Source organism: Procambarus clarkii, chromosome 35, assembly GCF_040958095.1.
Source record: "Procambarus clarkii isolate CNS0578487 chromosome 35, FALCON_Pclarkii_2.0, whole genome shotgun sequence".
Classification (NCBI taxonomy): Eukaryota; Metazoa; Arthropoda; class Malacostraca; order Decapoda; family Cambaridae; genus Procambarus; species Procambarus clarkii.
In genome coordinates this window covers 41582805-41597150 of record NC_091184.1, presented here as the reverse complement: position 1 = coordinate 41597150, position 14346 = coordinate 41582805, and positions in this window count along the sequence as shown.

Here is a 14346-nt window from a genome sequence, read left to right as displayed (position 1 = left end):
CTTTTTAAAATAGTAAATGCCACTATTTTTGCAAAATTATTACGAGATCTATTATTCTAGAGAATAATGCATATAAATGCATATATGCATATAAATACAAAAGTAAATCAAATCTTATCCTTGTATAATATACAAGCTGATGTGAGATCCCTGTCTACAGGTGGACTGGAACTATTATCCAGTAGGCAGTCTACTGTATTTTATCAAACCGTTATTAGTATAATAGATCTCGTAATAATTTTGCAAAAATAATGGCATTTACTATTTTTAAAAGATTATTAGCAAATTTACACAAATGGTGCATTCGGAAGACAAAACCAATTTTTCACTTTTGACAATTGAGCACCTGCTACATCCAGATTCTAGGGAGGAAAGGAAGGACGATCTTACTGGATCCCATAGCCTCTCCGAGGCACAAACCTGGCTTTTACATAACCCCCCCCCCCCCTGCACCCGAGCTTTTTAAAATAGTAAATGCCACTATTTTTGCAAAATTATTACGAGATCTATTATTCTAATAAGAGTTTGATAAAATACAAACCCTGGGGCCATAGAACGGCTATTTAATCCCCTTGAACGGACCTGTGCATGGGCCACTGAGGCATCGAAAAAAAACAGACCGGCTTGGGAAAAAAGCAAAATTGCCGGTCTATGGCCCAGCTGATGGCTGTGCATGAATGGCTAATGGCTGTTAGTTATGGAGCTAGGTTAGACTATGTATGTTTAAATCTCTGATTTAAACAGAGCCAGTGTTCAGTCAAATAACTGAATTTATCAAATCTTATCCTTGTATAATATACAAGCTGATGTGAGATCCCTGTCTACAGGTGGACTGGAACTATTATCCAGTAGGCAGTCTACTGTATTTTATCAAACCGTTATTAGTATAATAGATCTCGTAATAATTTTGCAAAAATAATGGCATTTACTATTTTTAAAAGATTATTAGCAAATTTACAGAAATGGTGCATTCGGAAGACAAAACCAATTTTTCACTTTTGACAATTGAGCACCTGCTACATCCAGATTCTAGGGAGGAAAGGAAGGACGATCTTACTGGATCCCATAGCCTCTCCGAGGCACAAACCAGGCTTTTACATAACCCCCCCCCCCCTGCACCCGAGCTTTTTAAAATAGTAAATGCTACTATTTTTGCAAAATTATTACGAGATCTATTATTCTAATAAGAGTTTGATAAAATACAAACCCTGGGGCCATAGAACGGCTATTTAATCCCCTTGAACGGACCTGTGCATGGGCCACTGAGGCATCGAAAAAAAACAGACCGGCTTGGGAAAAAAGCAAAATTGCCGGTCTATGGCCCAGCTGATGGCTGTGCATGAATGGCTAATGGCTAATGGCTGTTAGTTATGGAGCTAGGTTAGACTATGTATGTTTAAATCTCTGATTTAAACAGAGCCAGTGTTCAGTCAAATAACTGAATTTATCAAATCTTATCCTTGTATAATATACAAGCTGATGTGAGATCCCTGTCTACAGGTGGACTGGAACTATTATCCAGTAGGCAGTCTACTGTATTTTATCAAACCGTTATTAGTATAATAGATCTCGTAATAATTTTGCCAAAATAATGGCATTTACTATTTTTAAAAGATTATTAGCAAATTTACACAAATGGTGCATTCGGAAGACAAAACCAATTTTTCACTTTTGACAATTGAGCACCTGCTACATCCAGATTCTAGGGAGGAAAGGAAGGACGATCTTACTGGATCCCATAGCCTCTCCGAGGCACAAACCAGGCTTTTACATAACCCCCCCCCCTGCACCCGAGCTTTTTAAAATAGTAAATGCCATTATTTTTGCAAAATTATTACGAGATCTATTATACTAATAACGGTAAATAAATAATAAATAGTAAATAAATCAAAATCAGTTACATTATTTTATCTTATTCATAGCATAAATGTTCTCGAAGATTACTAAAAAGAAATTGAATTAGACTACAGCAAATTGGCAAACTTTACCTTGTATCTGTTTCCACCGAGTTTGTTTGGGGCGTTCTTCAACATATCAGCAATACTTGTCTCAACATCTCTTTCAGTTGCATTAGTGTGGGTGTTGATACAGGCTTCTGGAAATTTATAAGAATTAATTAATATATATAATTATAATTCACTTTGCTATTCCCCATTCCACAGTCCTCTCGTCCTTCCCACTTCCCTGTCCCCACATCATCCCCACTATTCCCACTTCCCTGTCCCATCGTCCTCCTTACCATTTTCCCCTCCCCTGTCCTTCTTCCTCCCCCACCATCTCCCATTCACCTGTCCCTTTGTCCTCCCCAGCATTCCCCTGTCCCCACCATCCCCAACTCCCCAGTCCCCTCGTCCTCCCCACCATTACCCTCTCCTCTGTCCCCTCGTCTTCCCCACCATACCCCCCTCTCGTCCTCCCCACCATTCCAAACTACCTCATCCGATGCATTCTATAATGGTCTGATGCTTCCATCAGAAAATTGGGAACATCAAATGATCTGATATTCCCATCACTGAAAAATAAGAACAGCTAAAAAAATGAAATGAAAAAAATAAAAAAATAAACTATACTCATGAAATGAACAGTATGGTAAACAACACAGCTCAATTTCAATGCAATGTCACACAAAATTATTAAATCGAAATGAAAATAAATTGAAATCTATGAAAATTCAAATTATCAATACAATCGGAAATATTGAAATAATATCGCAACATAATATAGTGTGGGTTGCTCTTACGTGCAACAGACGGTGCTGTTTTTCAAAAAAGGCATGGTTTTACCTGTCACAAGTGTGGCATCTATACTTATACTCACGAAATGAACGGTATGGTAAACAACATAGCTCAATTGCAATGCAATGTCACAATAACATTTAATAACAATAATAACAATAACATTTAAATATACTTTAAGATATAATCTAGAAGAAAATAAGAACATTGAAACGGTTCATGAACTCGATTTCAATAAAGGACACTATGGGGAACTTTGAAAAACAGTTAATGAGTATAATTAGACAGACTTGTTGCTAGGCAGAGGAGTAAATAATGAGATATATGGCAAATTTTGCAAAATATACGGCACACAAACATTCATACTCAAACAAAGCAAAATGCTAGGTAAGAACAAAGCAGTTGGCCCGTAGGGGAAAGGAGATACCCACAAGACTGGAATACAAGTCATTAACAAGCACACAAGTACTACACTACACAACAACCGCACTACTACCAGAACTGGACGAATCACTACCAAAACAACACATTGCACATCACTACCAAAACAACACAACACAACACAAGCATTGGCAAAGAATTATAGACCAGTTGCACTAACATCCCACATAATAAAATTATTTGAGAGTGATCAGGAGTCAGATTACTAGTTTTATAGAGACCAATGACCTCCACAATCCAGGCCAACAAGGATTTAGAGCAGTTTCTATGATCGAGCCACTGAGATCTATAAAGAATTCTGATCAAGAAAGAGATCTAGGGGTGGTTTTAGATAGAAAACTATAACCTGAGGATCATATTAAGAACATTCTGCGAGGGGCCTATGCTACACTTTTTAACTTTAGAATTGCTTTTAAATACATAGGTCAAAAAGTTTTAAAAGTTTTAAAAGTTTTTTAAACCTCTCGTGTATCATGAGTGTGTTAAAGCATCAGATGGTGCATTCAGATGATGAATATTACCTAGTTCCTTCATCTGGGAAGAATGAACACATATTGGTGCATTCGGATGATAAAAACTAACTACTGTAGTTTAATTGATCAACAGACTGTATATCATATGCAGACTGTATGTGGATCTGCGGGCCACTCCAAACAACAGCCTGGTGGACCAAGCTCCACCAGGGCTAAAGCACAAAGTGATATAGATGTGATAGAGAAACTAGGTCAAATGGAGGAGTAGGTCTGTATATTAAACAGCACCTGACGTGCACAGAGCTACTAAACTATAGAGATATATGACCGAACCTAACCTATCTTTATAGGTTAGGTTAGGTAGCTGAAAATGTTAGGTTAGGTAGTCGAAAAAACATTAATTCAAGAAAACTTGGCTTATTAGGCAAATCGGGCCTTGCATAGTAGGCTGAGATGTGCGTTCTGGCTACTAGGTACGACACATATATATATATATATATATATATATATATATATATATATATATATATATATATATATATATATATATATATATATATATATATATATATATATATCGGACAATTAGTAAAAAAAAAAAAAAAAAAAATTAAATTATTTTACCTTGTACCTAGATCCACCAGGCCTGTTTGGTGCATGTTTCAGTACTTCAGACATCTGGAAGGTCACATCCTCCTCCTCAACTTGTGGATGTGCATTGATAGATGATTCTGTAAAATTAAGTTATTTATATAATAATAAATTCAGTATAACAATAATATTCTGTAAAATTAAAAGTAATTTATACATCAATCAGATAAAACTCTCCAGAGATGGTGATACACAACATATAAAGGACAAGTTTCAGAACAAAATATGCATTTAGGAATAAGGTTTTGTACATGTAGGTAGCACATGAGAAAATAAGTGGAAGGTGATCAAGTTTATATTAACATGTTAATGACTTTGTTAAGGCTTTGCAAGAATGAAAAAATATTAATAATATAATATCACCTACCAATTAATTGTACATCATTTATAAGTCAATTATTTGCATTATTATTATTCAATACTAATGATATAAAAATGCATTTTGTAATCTACTATTTATGCAAGTATTAAGCACAGGATCATGAAATAAACTGCAAAATACTGTAATGGATAAACCAATTAATTTTACATTTTCCTATAGCTAAGTCAGTCAGTTCTATTAGCAGCAGAGAACAATTATGCCCAACCTCTATTAAATGAAACAATCTTAAGAGCAAGTGATAGAAATATAATCATTTATGCTTGGGATTATGGAATGGTTCCAAATATGAAAAATATCAAGTTTTTTGGTTAAAATTTTTTAACTTAAAATTTACATTTTTAAGTGAATTTTAAACTTTAAAAAAATTATTTAATTTTTTGGTTACTTACTTAAAATAACATTATATAGTTCTTGTTTTTGTAGAAATGCCAATTTCTTCTTTTGCCCTTCCAGACTGTATAGTGACCACAGGCCGTTTGTTCATATCTTCATTATTCTTCGAACTGTGGTTGCACAATCAGACCCACGTACACTGGTTAAAAGCATCACCTAAAAGCAACAACAAAAATGTAGTACACTGACGAATTTTGAATATATATATATATATATATATCTATATATATATATATATATATATATATATATATATATATATTAGTTGATTTTATACCCGCATTAGGTCAGGTGATAATACAATGAAGGTGATAATAAAGCCATTCACAACTGCAGGCCTAATAAAAAAAGGAGGTGGCATAGCAATATCTTACAAAGATACCTTCATCTGCAATAGTCTCATTAGTAATAGAGACGACTATTGTGAATATACCTTTGCCAAGTTCTCCAGTAAATCCCTTAAATCCTCCTTGACTATAAGTGCCATCTATAGATTTCCCAATACCGACATAGCTTCATTCTCAGATAACGTAAGGAATCTTATCATAAATAACAATCTCAACAAAAATCAAACCAACTTAGTGGTTTGTAATGGTGAACAAAACATGCAGATACTTATATATAACCTGTGAATAGAGTGTAATAACACCAAAACTATTTGTTTATTGTTTTATGACCATAATAATTGAATCACTAATATGATTCACTAATATATAATCCTAATAATAATCACTAATATATAATCCATTGAGCATGCTGCATCTCTTTCAGTCTCTTTGCAATTTGAACAAGAGGGTTTTTAATTGATCGAACCATATTCTTAAAGTAAAGTAAATGAGATGTATTCCATATTTTGCAAAATATACGATGAAGGCACACAAACATTCATACCAAAACTGAAGGGCAGGATTTATGAGGAGACATTAGAGGCATTAAATATTCCAAACTAGAAGACAGAAGGAAAAGAGGAGATATGATCACTACGTACAAAACAGTAACAGGAATTGATAAACTTGATAGGGAAGATTTCCCGAGACCTGGAATTTCAAGAACAAGAGGTTATAGATTTAAACGAACTAAACAAAGATGCCGAAGAAATGTAAGACAATTCACTTTTGCAAACAGAATGGTAAACGGTTGGAACATGTTAGGTGAGAAGGTGGTGGAGGCCAAATCCGTCAAAAGTTTCAAAGCATTATATGACAAAGAGTGCTGGGAAAATGGGACACCACGAGTGTAGCTCTCCATCCATCTGATTGATAACCCAAATGAATTTTTCATGGATATGATACCAACATCAAATCATAAATCAGATGTGATCCTATCCCCACTGGATTTTGAAGAAGCCATAGACAGTATGCCTATGCACTCTGCACCAGGCCCTGACTCTTGGAACTCTATATTCATCAAGAACTGTAAAAAACGTTATCGCAGGCCCTTCACATTCTTTGGAGACAAAGCCAAGATACTGGCATTGTCCCTGACATACTAAAAACCGCAGAGATAGCACCGCCCCATAAAGGAGGAAATAAGGCAGAGGCAAAAAACTACAGACCGATAGCACTAACATCGCACATCATAAAAATCTTTGAGAGAATGCTAAGAAGTAAGATCACAAAATACATGGAATCACAGCATCTCCATAACCCCAGACAACATGGTTTCAGAACAGGGCGCTCTTGCCTATCACAGTTGCTGGACCACTCTGACATGGCACTAGATGCCATGGAAGACAAACAAAACGCTTTGACAAAAAAAAGCCTTTGACAAATGTGACCATTGTGTTATTGCACATAAAATGCGTTCAAAAGGAATTACCGGAAAAATAGGCAGATGGATATACAACTTCCTGACTAATAGAACCCAATGTGTAGTAGTCAACAAAATAAAATCTGGACCATCAACCGTAAAGAGCTCAGTCCCCAAGCGTACTGTGCTTGCTCCAATACTTTTTCTCATCCTCATATCGGACATAGACAAGGACACAACCTATAGTACTTGATCATCCTTTGCAGATGACACTAGAATCTTCACGAGAGTAGGCAACATAGAGGACACGGCAAACCTCCAATCAGATGTAAATCAGGTCTTTCTATGGGCTACAGAAAATAACATGGTGATTAACGAACATAAGTTTCAGCTCATGCGCTACGGAAAAAATAAAAAATATAAAAACGGAAACCACTTACAAAACTCAGTCAAATCATAACATTGAACGGAAAAGCAACGTAAAGGATTTGGGTGTACTGATGTCAGAAGGCCTTACATTTAAAGAACACAATAAAGTAGCCGTCACAACTGCAAGAAAAATGACAGGATAGATAACTAGAACTTTTCACACTAGAGATGCTATACCGATGATGATAGTTTTCAAGACGCTAGTGCTCTCTAGAGTGGAATACTGCTGCATAATGAAAGCCCCTTTCAAAGCTGGAGAAATTACTGACCTATACTTATGCATTTATCTTCGGTTTAACACAACAGGCACCAGACACACGCTAGGCATCATACACACTAGGATAAAACAAACATTAGGCCAGAAGTCAGAAAAGAATTCAAAGAATTTTACTGGAAAGGCTTGCTGTTAGGAAAGGAAGTAATTGAGATGAATTAATGCACAGTATGTCAATTTTGTGAAATATATGATAAAGGAACAAAAACATTTATACCAAAACAAAGATGCAGAACTAGGAAACAGGATTTGTTCAACTGAAATTTCAAGACGGACAGAGACCAAAAGACACAAAAATGGAATCAATATACGAAGAGGCCAAACCCCCAAACATACCAGTAATACAAAGAGAAACAACTACACGGCAGTGAGGAGAAAGGCAGAAAGAAATTTTGAAAAAAAGGAACAAACAAATGTAAAGTAGAACAAATCATATTCTATAAATACAGCAACAACCAATTGCAGGTAAAGGATAATATTCAGAGCTTTTAAATGCATGGATGGCGAAATACTCAAGAAATTGTTCACGACTTTTGTTAGACCAAAGTTGGAATATGCAGCGGTTGTATGGTGCCCATATCTTAAGAAGCACATAAACAAACTGGAAAAGGTGCAAAGACATGCTACTAAGTGGCTCCCAGAACTGAAGGACAAGAACTATGAGGAGAGGTTAGAGGCATTAAATATACCAAATATACTACACAAATATATATACTACACATGCACAATAAACTACCCTACACAGGCTGAGTATGGTGTGTACAATAAATTATTAGCTAAAAGATAAGACTGAGTTTGTATAAATGGGGGTTAAGTCAGAGTGGGAAAATGTAAGTGGAGTGCCTAAAAACCCTGTCCTGGGACCTCTGTAATTCATAATATATACAAATAATTTAGACTCAGGTTTGATCAGCAATATTTGAAAATTTCCAGACGATACAAAAGGGATTTTTTTCTGGATTCAGGATTATTTTTTTATGGCTGAAAACAGGTTTTCAGCAATAAAAGAAATACAGTATTGCTGGAACAACCGTCGACATCTTCAAGAGAAAACCTGAACATCTTCAAGAAGTGAAGATGACCTTGAGAAGAAGTATAGGTTGGGAGAAGTATAGGTTAGGAATTGTCTCCAAAGAATTCTCAAAGAATTACTCGTTATTGCTATCCAAGATAATTAGACGAGCCAAAGCTAAATACTACGAAGATAAATTTACCCAAATAAAGAGTACCTTACCTAAAAATATGTATGTACCTTACGTAAATAAACATTTGATTTTGAAGTGCCGGACAAACAAGGCTGTGGTGGATATGTGGGCCTGAGGGGCCTGTCCAAGCAACAGCCTGTTGGACCAAGCTCTCACATGTCAAGCCTGGCCTTGGAAGGGCTTGGTGAGTAGAACAACTACCAGAACCCTATAATGCATGTATCAAGGTGTCCAGGCAGTGAGCACCACATAATGCAGTGCAGTCCTGTAAGAATAAGCACAGTAAGTATGGGCATGGAGGGGGTGCAGCAGTGGCTTGTGAAGGGCTGGAGAGTAAATGGACATGCCCAGGGGTAAAAAGCATTAGGGTAACAGAACATAGCCCATAAAAATAGTAATGACAATGAATGAATAATTATATGAATGCAATAATACTTCATATCTCAATAGGAATACTAAGCAGGATGCAAGACAAGGTACTGGTGGTGATAGTGGTTGGTACAAGTCCTCACATCCCCACAGACACCAGTAACAGCCCTCACCTCCCAACACAGTACCCTTGTAGCGAGTTAATCTTATACTCGCTTCATTATCTTATAGCATAACTAATTAACACTAATTACAGAAGCTACACAGGTGATACTTTGGTGTGAGTTGAGCGCACTGAGCGTCGGTATCGCTACACCCGTTCCTTAACAACCCTTTGGACTTTTATTACAGAAAAATAGAATCAATTAATTTAATAAAATATAAAATATAAGTGCTTACTTACGATAATACTATCGGTGGAACACAAAATCTTCTTCTTCTTGATAGTAGGTGCAGTTTGCATGAAGGGTTAGTCCTCGCCATGACTGAACTGACGACAAAATGGCCGATGTGTTGATATGGCGTCAGGTGACGCTGTGACGTCACAGGTGAGGGACGCTTTGCGCATTACTCCCTCGTACTTAAAAAGTACTACAGGTACTTTTTGGTTTTATTTTTGAATATGGCAGAAGTTGGACAGCTTTTCAAATCATTATAAGGGAGTGAGTTCCATAGACTAGGTCCCTTTATTTACATAGAGTGTTTACATAGATTAAGTTTGACTCTGGGGATATCAAAGAGATATTTATGTCTGGTGGGGACGTGGCCATGTGTTCTATTACATCTGTCCAGGAAGAGTTTCAGAACAGGGTTTGCAGTTAGAAAAAGGGCTTTATAAACGTAATTTACACAGGAGAATGTATGGAGTGAATTTGTTTAGCATGTTTAAGGATTTGAACAAGGGAGCTGTGTGTTGTCTGAAGGTAGAGTTATTTATTGTCCTGATAGCAGATTTTTACTGGATGATGATGGGCTTGAGGTAGTTTGCAGAGGTTGAACCCCAAGCACAAACGCCATAAGAATGATAGGGATAGATAAGTGCATAATAGAGTGAGAGGAGAGCAGAGTAGGGTACATAATATCTGATCTTAAACAGTATACCAACTGTTTTAGAAACCTTTTTAGTTATGTGTTGTATATGGGTGCGGAAGTTGAGTCTCTTGTCTAAGTATAGGCTAAGAAACTTTCCATCATTTTTATTGCTAATGTTTACATTATCTATCTGAAGCTGAATTGCATTTGTTGATTTGTTTCCAAATAAGATATAGTAGGTCTTTTCTATGTTTTGTGTGAGGTTTGTTGGTTGACATCCACAAGTAGACTTTTTTTAATTAATTGTTTACAACATTATTTAACAGGAGTGGGTTGGGGTCAGAGTAGATGAGTAGTATCATCAGCCAACAATATAGGTTTAAGTATGTTAGAGACATTAGGGAGATCATTGATGTATATAAGAAACAGGAGGGTCCTAGGATGCTGCTCTGTGGCACCTTTACGGTAATTAAGTGGTAGAGTGGGAGAGGTTATATCATTGATGGCTTCATATTGGTGTCTGTTACTAAGATAGGATCGGATATAGTTTAGGGCAAGGCCACGGATTCCATAATGGTGGAATTTAAGTAAGAGGTAGTTATGGTTAACAGTATCAAAGGCCTTTCTCAGGCCGATGAAGAGTTCAATTGGAAACTCACTTTTGTCAAGGGCTGAGAAGATTAAGTCAAGCAGACTAACAATAGCATCATTGGTACTCTTTTGGGAGCGGAAGCCAAACTGACAGGGACTTAGTATATTGAATTTTACAAGATTGGAGTAGAGCTGTTTGTAAAAAAAAAAAAAATAATTTTGATAATATAGGTAGATTCGATATGGGTCTGTAATTATTTATGTCTGCCGTGTTACCTCCTTTATGAACTGGCGTTACTCTTGCTTTTTTAAGGATATCAGGGAAGGTATGACACTCTAGGGATTTGTTGAACAGCAGTGCTATGGATGGTGCAAGGGCATGGGAGGCACGCCTGTGTACCATGGATGGTATTTCACTAATGTTCCCAGCTTTGGTTTTTAGCGAGTGAATGATGGACACAACATCTGTAGGGCTGACCGGAGAGAGGAGAAGAGAGTTTGGATAGCTGCGTGAAAGATATGTGGTAACATATGTCTGAGTCTCTGGGATTTTTCGGGCAAGGTGAGCACCAAACGATGAAAAGAAGCTATTAAATTCAGTTGCTGTTTCAAGATCTGTTGCAGGTGTATAACCATCCTTGGAGATTTTTATCTTATTATGTGAATGTTGTTTAGCTCCTAGGATGGTAGAGATGGCTCTCCATGTGCTTTTTATGTTGCCTTTTGCTTCTTTGAATCTATTCTCGTAATAGGAACGCTTTGCTCTTATTATACTGGTAAGCACTGATGAATACCTCTTAACTACTTCTTTTCCAACTAGGCCAATCCTAAGTTTTTTTTCATATTCATGTTTCTTGTCGATTGCTTTAAGTATGCCATTAGTGAGCCAGGGATTATTTAACCTTTTTGCCAGTTACTTGCTTGGTGAGGAGAGGACAATAAGTATTGTAAAGGCTTTAAATTTTGGAAAGAGGCTAGTTAACGAATTATTATCCTGTGTATTGATAAATTTAGATTCCCAGTTTACATTGTGGAGGGCATTTGTGAGATTGCCTATTGCCGCTTCACATTGTAACCTAAAGGTAATTTTCTTGTTACCTGGTGGTGTTATGGCCATGTTCGCTACAAGGAAGGTAGGATAGTGGTCAGTTGTTCTGTCAGTGATTATACTTGATGTAAGAGGAGCTGTTATGTTGGTCCATCAGTGATCCAGGGTAGTCGCAGATGTTTGAGTGACTCGGGTGGGCCTGGTGATTGCGGGGATGAGCATACAGGAATTCATGCTGTTGAGGAAACAGTCTACTTGAGGGTTATTTTGTAGCCCTAGGTCAATATTGAAATCACCTCTGAGAACTATGTGATTTTTGTTGAGATTATTGTTTATGATAAGGTTCCTCAAGTTGTTATTGTATTTGTGTCTAGCTTCAGACACAAGCATGTTACAGTTATGTCTTAAAGAGTTGAGAGCAATTAAGGATGATAAAGAGTCACTTACAACTAATGTATCAAGTTTGGATACTTGTACACATTTCAGTGCAAGGAGCAAGGCAAATAGTTCAGTCTGAAGGGTAGAGGCCCAGTTGTTTATACGGACTCCCCACTCAAAATATAAGTCATATCCTATTGCCAGGACAACTGCACTTCCAGCTGCACCCGTTGGGCGCTGTAGGAAACCTTCAGTGTATATGATTTGAGAGAGAGAATGCTCTGTGGACAGAGCATCAGTATGGCTTAAGACGTTGAGCTTTGCCTCAAGACAAAGCTGGGACTGATCTCTAATTTGCTCCTTTGATGGAAAGGGAGGGATTAAAATTGAAAAGGGTGTAATTTCCTACAGTGCAGGAAAGTGCTATTGTTGTCTCTCTTGGTACAAATTATAAATCTGATACTTTCTGAGTTCAGTTCCAATTTTATTTATCTATTTGAAACAATGTTTACATTCAATAAAGAAATTCTGGAGGGCTTCTGTGCAAGGGTTAGGATGAGCTAGCCTAAGCATTTTTATACCAATTTGACAGTTATTTTCAGTAACACGATAAACAACGCTCGGAATATTAAGTTCCTTTCTCATATTAAGTATCTTTGTGGTACGAAGGCACCCAAGGATTATCCTCAAGGCTTCGTTCTGCAATTTTTCAAGCCCTCCAAGCTTTCTTTCAGGATGCCTTAAAGTTAGTTTAGTTCATTTATTATGCACCCCATACCCATCTTGTGGGCGGTAGTGGAAAGGGTTGCAGAGGCACATAATGGGCTCAGGGACTGAACCCAACAATTCATTTAGCTAAGCAAGTTACAATCTTGATGAGCTAGTTACAAAATTCAGTATAAGTCGTCACATCAACAATAGGTTCGAGATCGATCACAAGTACAGTTTCTAAATTAAGCAACTGACATATGTGGAGAGCTAGTGTCACAATTGATATGTTTGTCCTGCACACCGCTCCCCATCCAGTGGGCAGCGGTGGATAGGTTACAATCACTTAGTTACTACTTACAGTTAGCAAACTGGGGATATTTGGCTAAAATTTCTGGTACCAGATCATTTTGAATGAAATATTGACACATCGTTGGTACATTGGTTATAGAATTGTCTCTGAATTCACTATCACATAGTGACGAAGGGGTGTGCAAATAATTTTGTTGACAGTTAACATTTGGTCAGGTCTACATCGGCAGATAATGAGAATTCCCAGAAATACTTGTAACCGAGTCTAAGCCGAGCAGTAGTAACATCTAGAAGTCTGCTGATTTTATTGGATGAACCATAGATGTGTGGCTCCTTTTGCATAATAGTATTGAACGAAAGTTAATCTCCCCAAACACTTTCGCGTTTTGGGCAAGTTACCCCTCCACTCTCTCCATTTTTGTTTGGACATTCCCAGGTAGTGCTCGGAAATACTGAAAAGTGTATACTCTTTTCAACTTTGTCACCTTAATTCTCGTCCTATGTCTTTCATTTTGGTATCAATGCGTTCGCAATAGAATTCCCAACAGAACTATGTGCATATAATGTCAAAGACAGCAGCGCGCTCCACCCGCCGACAAGATGAATGTAGGCCAAGGGTACCAGAAAAAGAAAGCTGAGCCACCCTCAGGCAACTCTCATTACATTAGAGAGCGTGATAATACTGAAAAGTGTATACCCTTTTCAACTTTGTTACCTCAATTCTCATCCTAGTTTTTTCAATTTGGCATCAATGTGTTCGCAATAGAATTCTCTACAGGACTAAAGGCATATAAACTCCAAAAGCCCGGCTTACCATCCGCAACAAACAGAGTAAGCGAGAGTGTGTTACCAGGGAGCGCACAAGAGCGATAAAATGTATACACTCTTTTCATTTTGGTCACCCCAATTGTCATCCTAGGTCTTTCATTTTGGTATCAATGTGTTAGCAATAGAATTATCTACAGGTTTAAATGCATATAAACTCCAAAAGCAAGGTGTACCATCCGCACAAAACAGAGAAAGTGAGAGAAAGTAACCCGGGAGCACTCTAGTGCAATGTAATGTGAACACTCTTTTCACTTTGGTTACCTCAATTCTCGTCATATGTCTTTCATTTTGGTATCAATGTGTTCGCAATTGTATCTGCTGGCATTTTACCCTTTGCTTGGATCTGAA